The sequence below is a fragment of the Tachysurus vachellii genome, chromosome 19, assembly GCF_030014155.1.
Source record: "Tachysurus vachellii isolate PV-2020 chromosome 19, HZAU_Pvac_v1, whole genome shotgun sequence".
NCBI classification, from domain to species: Eukaryota; Metazoa; Chordata; class Actinopteri; order Siluriformes; family Bagridae; genus Tachysurus; species Tachysurus vachellii.
The window spans coordinates 20,679,236-20,688,124 of NC_083478.1; positions in this window are offsets into that span (position 1 = coordinate 20,679,236).

An 8,889-nucleotide genomic window follows, 5' to 3' on the forward strand; every position below is an offset into this window, starting at 1 on the left:
AATGATTTAATTGTAATGTAATTGTTTCTCAAAGAAAATATCATGCACCGTTTTCATCATTTGTTTTCATTATGCAAACTAACATTATATGAATTATGACAATTTGAGGAAATGTTTCTTCAACGTGTCAATATTTATGTTGTGTTTTGGACGTACAAAAAAATGTATTTATAAGTATTATAATATATTATTATATATGTATGTATAAGTATTATTTGAATGTGCAAGTATCCATTACTGTGTGCCATGTACTGTGCATACACAAAATACAGTTTGAAACATGTAAACAATACACTCTTAGTACCATTATAAGGACATCTTTGTACTTTACACTCAAAAGGGTACACATTACTACCTTAGAGTACCAATGTGTACCTTAATGTACAACTATAAATTTTTGGGGTTAAATAAGGTACAAAGATGTCATTTTAAGGGTACTGTCCCAGTGGCAAGCTGTTCTATTTCATTCTTTCTTTCTGTTTTATAATCATATATAATCATAACGCATATAAAACATGATTAAAAAAATCATGAACTTTTTAAATGATGGCTACGCCCCTGAATGTAATATACAACATGACTGTTTTATATCCTAAACAACATCCAACTAAATCTGAATGAATCACTTATCTGAACAGATTCAAATGACTCAATTTAGGAATCGTCAATATTTTTACAAATGGCTACACACTGTATGTGTGAGGATTAAATGTAGACGCATCCGTCTCAAAGACAAATCCACCAACCAGCCCTCACGTGCTGGCTCTCTATCATGTGTCCTCGGTCACCTCTGTCAGGATTAGTATTACTGCGCAGTGGGTGTGTGTGTGTGTTTGTGTGTGTGTGTGAGGGCTCCAGGTTTGTGTTAAACAGATGTTCTGGATGTAAGCTTTCCAGTTGTGTGTGTGTGTTTGTGTGTGTGTGAGTTTGCTCAGGACAGCGTACATTTCCAACACCTTGCTGAGTGCGTGTTTGTTTTGTGTGCCTGCACGGTGTGTGTGTGTGTGTGTGTGTGTGTGTGTGTAAAACCATCCCACTGTGTTGTTTCCCCTCTCCTGCTGCTCTGGTGCTCTGTGTGACACGGGCATGACGGATGGGTCAGGCGCACGGGCAGTGAAGGACGGCCTCGGCCTGGCACCATCGCTAATGATGGATGCTAAAATCTAAATTTAAACAGCAGCGAGTGAAACCTGTGTGGACGGATGAGACCTCGGCTGACGGGACGGCAGCTGCAGGGTTCAGATAAGGGTGCAAACACTTACCTGCACTTCTTCTTCCACACACACACACACAGCGCTCTGAGTGGCACTCTGAGAGTCAGGGGTGATTAATGCCATAACAACAGCAGGTCAGAGAGACATAAGCTTGTGCTGATATACACATATTAGAAGAATTTCCCTGCTAGGACAGGAACGGAGCCAAAACCCTCTCGTCCGGGTGCAGATCATAACTCGCCTCTCAAATGTCCCCAGCTGTTTTCCTACAATTCTATTTTAACCTTGATTCCGTTTATAGAGATATTACTTTACTGTAAAATCAGCTGAGGTTTGTTTGGAAATCAGACCCCAGGAAAAACTTCCTAAAATTCATTTAATAAATAAATGGACTGAAGGATGGAAAAAAAACTCCTTATTTATTACCTCAAGCTTATTTTCTGTTTATCTGAGAATGAAGTCATTTTAACAAGTAAAAAAAATGTAAAAAGCAAATAAAATTGTGTGTTAGAACTAATTCTGGAGTTTTTATTTCGACAGGACAGAGTTTCATCGACTCTCCCGACTCAGGTGAGACCTTTTGTGGCCTTCATGCTCTCGGCTGTCTGTCATTCCCTTAGCATGGAGCGTCACACTACAGCAGGCTGAACAGCTTGCCAAGCATATAGGGGGTAAAAGATCTAATTGCGAAACCACAACACCGTATGGTCCGAATCCGTCGCCTATCCATCATCCGCTTGGATATAGTGTAAACATTTGGACTGGGAGTGTTTTCGAGCTCTTAAAACCCACGAGTGCAAAAAAAACAAAAAAACACGTGTGAATCACGACTAAAAAGTGTCAAAAGAAAACAGAAGACCTCTTCACTCGCTCCCGTGTGGTTTATATGAAATAACATAGAAAGTGGCTGAGCATCAGCTCATCGCTCCTCTCTCTTTTGTAATCCGGTGCTTTTATTTTCTCCGGTTTGGAATTCACGGTAGAAAATTAAACTCTTACTCTCACTCGGCCACAACGCCGAGACGCATACAGCGTGAAATTAAAGCCCAGGCCTCCTGCTTCTAATATAATCGCCGAGCTGGAGGTCGTCCAAGGTGGCAAGACTAGATGCTATTACATGGATTTTTCCACATGAGGAAAAAAATCATCGCTGCCTCGTTATCATGCATGATTGACCAATAATTGCCGAAAGAGAGATTGAGCCTAATGGATTTGGTTGCTGAGAGGGTGAGTTTCAGAAAACAGAAAGAGTCTCTCTCTCTCTCTCTCTCTCTCTCTCCTCAATTCTTCCATAAGTTATTCGGCGTCTCCTCTAGTCATGTAAACATCCTGATGCTTGTTAAAAATAGCTCCAAGTAGAGCTTAATCAAGTGTGAAGTCTTTCACCTGCAGCATGTGTTCGTGTTATCGATAAGGAGCTCCAGTTCTTACAGGCGAAGACGTGAATAATATCACTTTCCTGTTTTTTCTGCACTTCTGACATTCTGACACATTCAAGCTGCTGGCTTTTACGTTTTGTGCGTATCATAATATCCATGTACGACTGATGGATTTTTTTCGCGTTTAATCCACACAGGAATCCATTCAGGAAGCAAACAGATATGTTATTATACAGATCGATGTACAAACTGTGAGTCAAATGTGGTTTCTTGCAATAAATGAAAAAAAGGACCGTTTGGATTATTTCACTTTTCCCTTTTATGCTTCTTTGATGAAAACTTGCGAGGATTTAAACTAACTCAATTAGCCAAAGTTCTTTGTTTTCAGATGAAATTGTAATTCTAATCGCGCTAACCTGTTGACGGATGTTTCTTGAATAGAAACTTCCAAAATGTGATTTTTCAATAGACCATAAAAAAAAAAAAAAAAAAAAAAAAAAAAAAAAACAGGGATAGAAAATGCTGACTGACGAATGAAATTGTTTTATTTTATTTGATGTCGAATAAAATAAAAGATAAATAAATAATGGTGTATCTATGAATGAGAACGTTTCAAGTACTGAAATAAATCTAATCTAATCTAATCTAATCTAATCTAATAGTATACTGTATATCGTAGCACGAGTAGTCCTAGTTATAATGCTGTAGATGTGGTTTGTGGTAATTAACAATAAGGCTTTGACACGTAAAAAAAAAGCACTTGATCCAGCGCAGACTTGAAACTGAACAATGTTTTACGCGGTGTGTAGAACGTGTTCTTCCTTCCTCATGCATTAATCCGCTCTAAGATGTGATTTTTCACACTTAATCCCTCTCTCTGACCTTCATGTCCTTGTTGGTCAATAACAGAGGTTCGTGTTTACACCCAGGTGGCTTTTCCGATCCCGGGTTATCGATTTCATTAAACACGCATTCAGATGCGCTTTGTTTTCCGCCTACGTGGATGACGAGCATCTGAAAGAAAGTGGGCGCTGTAGTGTGTGCATCCGTTGCACGCACCCCTCAGGCCCTTTCCTTAAAGAAGAGAGAAAAATCACAGGTGTCACAAGCAGCCTGGTGAAATATCGGTCTAATAAAAGAGCTATTTCCCTCAGTGAGCTGCTGAGGGACTGATAGGACACTCGGACACTGGCAGAGTCCTAAAAGCCTCGCTTCTTTCGTTTCTCTGGATCAGCGAGGTCGGTCTGTTACAGGCAGGGTGCTCTGATAACGGTGACATGGCCGCTGAGGGCGCCGGGGGTTTACAGATAGCATCAGGAGAACAATTTAGTCCCTGAGACACTATGTATGTGTATGTGTGTGTGTGTGCGTGTGTGTGTGCGTGTGTGTGTCCGTCAACGTCTGTGGGTGTTCTTTAAAAGCTTGTCAAAGGAACCCGCGTGTGTGGACCAGAACATCCTGAGATGTAAAATGTAAAAGATGTAAAAGATGTAAAATGGCCTAAAAACACTGACGGTGATTCCTGATATGTCTTCGTGAGCCAGTGTCCATCATCATCTTCCCAAACCTGATGATCTTACAAACGTTCTTGAAGAAACATGACTTGTAGTAACAATAAATCAGATTATAAATCTGGACATTTTTCCAGACAAGTACATGACGTTAGGAAAACAAAATCACTGTAAAGGTCATGCTGCATAATCTACTAAAAGAAAAAACACAGCAGTAAGGCCAGTGCAATGCAGCTACCGCTCTGTGTGTGTGTGTGTGTGTGTGTGTGTGTGTGTGTGCGTAAGAGAAAGAGAGATCGATGAAGTGGCACCAAGCCGAGCCGAGATCCCAAAGGCAGGACCATCCATCTTTCCCCATTAGCACAGGCCACAGCTATCTCACTCATATTCCCCTGGCCGGCTAAAGAAACTGTTTTCCTTCGGCTAATAGCGAATCGTGGCTGTGAGCTAGCGGCGCTAAGCTAATGAGACACACACTCCGGTGACAGGAGTGGAGCTTTACTAGCACAATAACTCTTTACCCGTGTGTTAGAGGGAAAAGTAATGACTGTAATATAACCACATTCCTATAGTCTCATACTGGATAGTAAAATTGTTTATTAAATTTCCTCTTTCTCGTGTTTTTTTTCTCCTAAGAATTTAAGAGATGCTAATTTATTTTCTAATTGGTGTAAAAATCCTGTGTCGACTTAATTCCTTTTGAAAAGTCAGAATGAAGGTGATAGAGTGATTTACACAAACATGTGAACTAGTTAACTATATAAAGTATTTTAGCTAGTGACCAGTGAAAAGTGGAGGATTTTATAGAGGATTCCTCCATGATGTCTTCGCCTAACATCCACCAGGACGATCGCCAAGTTACGCCGTACGCGTGTGATGCAAGCTCGAGTGTCAGTGGTGTCAAATCAGATGGAACAGAAGACATGCATCTAATAACAAAACAATGAATCGTGTTTACTGCTAACAAGATGCTAATGTAGAGCAAGACACGCCCCTGTGGGTGGGACATATACTTTCTACACAGCATTTAACTGAACAAGACAAGACTGCTACAGAATGACTCATCAAAAAAAAAGTAAAGACTGCTGTTTAAAAACACTAAGGAACACGTACAAGAAGCTCTGAAACAACAATTTGGATTTCAGGTCCAACTTAAAACATGATATTGACCCCTTGCTAATGATGCCCCTGATGAATGCACTAGCCTCTTGGCCCGATCGTTACTGCTAAACGTTACAGCCCTGTTGGATCTTTATGCTAATGCGTTTTTTTTTTTACAGAAACTTAAAAAGGATCCTGCAGGGTTAAATCTGGACTTAAATCTTGTGTGAAGTTGAGAAAACTTCGCCCTCTACGCACACCGCGACGGTTCTTTGATGGAAGAAGAGGAGCCGTTAATCATTTATGATAGTCAGCGCTCTTCAAGGCGCTCCAGCGCTCCCGTTTCCCCCCTGACATTTAATTTGTCTGGAAATCAGCGAGTGTGCAGTCTGATCATGGCGTGTGGACGTACGAGGCTTCTCTACCTCCTCCACCACCACCACCACCACCTCTGAACCACAACTCCGTGTAAATACTCATAAATACTTATCTGTATGCTAGGTATACAGTAGCAAGGGTTTGGGCTGGTAGCAATGGGTTTGGTATGTTATGTGTTGGATGTAAGGAGCTGGTGGAATAAGAAAGCTATTGCAGACTCTGAGCTTCTAGCTTATTATACGTGTCAGCTAACCGCAGGTTTTAATATTTAAGAGAATCAATACTGCTAACAAAAACTAATTCTACAAACAAGACGGACAAACCAAAGATTTATTAGCAAGTCTGTGTTTTGTTTAGTCGGAGACCTGACAGATCTTTCAGGAATCACCTGTGAGTTTCATCGTAATTCCAACAGAATATAACAACAGGTGTATTCCAGATTAATGAAAGCTGTAAAGAGCTAGCAATATTTTTCACACTTTTACGCTAGCTAGATTGTTCGCTTTTTTTTTGTCTGACCTAATTGAGGATAATTAAACCAGCTTGTGTAAATTACTGATCCATATCAGAGTGCTCTTGCTTCAGTATTCAGCTCTGCTCTTTCTCTTCTTCTCAGCTGTTTAACTGTTTATTGTGGTATGAAAAACTTGAGATTAGATCAGAGATGCGACTGTGAGATAGACAGAATAAGCAATAGTTGACCGCAAAGCAAAACAAGTGGCTATTGACCGCAAACCGTAAAAGCTGACGCTACAATACTACGCCTGCGGCCGACAGAACCGATCGTATCCAACACCACACACCTTCCACCAGGGATCACCTTAAAGATCACAATTTATTATTACAAAATGAGCACGAACCTGATTATTATTTGTTTGTTTGAGGTTATTGACAAGATGTAGCTGCGTTAGTACGTAATGTAGCAACCACGACAAAGACAAACCATTATTTTCTCTAAACGACCTAATCTATCATTAATGAACGCTAATCATTAACCCATCTGCTCTCTTTGCCCGTATCACTGATCAACACACAGGAACAAAAGCCAGACGGTTTGTCGTTGTGTTGTTTTATTTATGCATGATCCATGCTTAGAGGAAAATATTAGCATGTGCAGGACGAGGCCAGGAACTCGGTGCTCAAAAACATTAATAACAGAGCGCTGAATCATGAGCCACAGTGAGACAGCGAATGATTATCACAGGAAGTGTTCAGTGACGAAGTAAACACGAGGGTTCTGTAGATTACAGGTCTAGTAGGATAACTTTAACTGGCTAAATATGTCTTGTACATTAAATCTGATATATCAGTGGTTTGTAGGTCAGAAGCTTTAATTCTGATTGGACAGAAGTGAACCTCATCCTCATCTGAACAGTCGAGTGGAATTAAGCAACCGAGAGCTCCTGAGGAACTAACAGGTCAGAGCAAATTCCAAGTACAGACCCGACACTAACTCCTTCGCTCCCAAGAATTCAAATGATCTCTGATGAAGACCCGATTATAAAGCTAACTGACGCAAATATGGTGTGGTTCAGTCTCCCTCATCCACAGCAATCCCATGAGTCACTGGCTGTCCATGCAGATCAATCACTGCAGATTGCACACCAGGCAACGAGACTCCAGCCAGGGGTAGAACGTCAGGATTGATAAAGTACGTCCAGAAGAAGAGGCGCTTAGACTAGAAACTTAGTCTTGGTTTCTGGTTTAGATTCCGATTGGTTGAATCGTCGGTTGTTGAAAAGTTTTCTATATTAGCAGCTCTGACAGCAACTATAACGTTATTTCCATAGGAACGCTTATAAACTCGTATGGAAGGAGTCTCCAGTGTCAGTGTTTTGTAGCTGTAGTTGTAAACTATGACGTCTTGTTATTTAATACATTCAAAATTGTAAATGTTTGGCTAAATCCCTGTGGTATAAGAGGAAAGAAACACTTCAGGACATTTTCTCTTAATGGAAAAAAGTGAAATTTGGGGTTCTCCGTCGATTATTTTCCTACCGGATAATCGCACCTTCTGACGTGTTACATGACTTACATAACATGTTATTTATTTATAATTATATACTGTATGTAATAACACCAGGCCGTTTCAGGAACCGTATGTACTGGACGTTGTCCTTAAATATTTCACCTTTAAATATTTTCGCTAGTTTAGCTAGATAACATTAAAATCTTTTAATCAGCAGCTAGCGTGTGATGTTAATAAGGACGATGCCACGTTTAAAGTTTTAAATTAGAAACATGAGACAAAATTCCACAACTAGATCCAACCACATTTAATATCTTTCAACATTTCAATTTCTGAACGTTCTGCTCCATCATTTCAGAGATACGGTCAAATTCGTTCTGCGGCTGCGTTCCGTCAGTCTCGGATGATTTCATCGCTCATCGATCATCACTATGTCGCTAGCCGTTAGCAAACCAAATTTATCCCAAATCTACCCGTTTTCCTTCTAATTATGATGTGTCACAGAGGCTGTCAGTCTATCACATCTACACACATAAATATCCTCTGGTTTGAAAGTAGACTTCGCACGTCTTTGACCTTCGGGATGAGACGCAGATGTGATTTGGGGACATTTCAGGGGAAATGGAGCAGCAAACGGCCAGCGTTAAGGTTAATGTGCAGAAAAAAAGAGAGACGCGTACATGAGCAAAGGACTTCAGATGGATTGTAAACGGAACGAGGGAGCAGCATTATGAGCTGTAACACACACGTGTATCAACACTGCCCCCTACAGCTTGATTTTATTACTAGACCATTACAATGACTCAATGACTCGCAATGTTTATGATACAAAGATGTACGAGTTTGAGTTACTGTTACAAACCTCTCACACTGGAGACTCCTTCCATATGTTACATAAACATCAATTACACATCAAGTGTTACTATGGAAACGATACGGTATTACAATGAGTGAATTAATATAAAACTGTGCTACTGCCAGTGCTGCTGTTAGAGAGGCTGTGTGTTGTTGATTGGAGGATCAGGGTTCAAGACCCATCAAAGCCAATCTGCCACTGTTGGGCCCTTAAGCAAGGCCCCGAACCCTCTCTGCTCCAGTGGTGAGAGAGAATTAATCAACACTTGACCACCAATCAGAGTCCAGACATTTACATTTACAGCATTTAGCAGTCGCCCTTATTAAAAGCGACTTCGATTTTTTTTTTTTAATACAACTGAGCAATTGAGGGTTAAGGGCCTTGTCAGTGGCAGCCTAGTGGACATGGGAATCGAACTCACAACCTTCCGATCAACCTTCCGACTAGGCTACCACATCCCAGAATAAACATTGTTATTTTT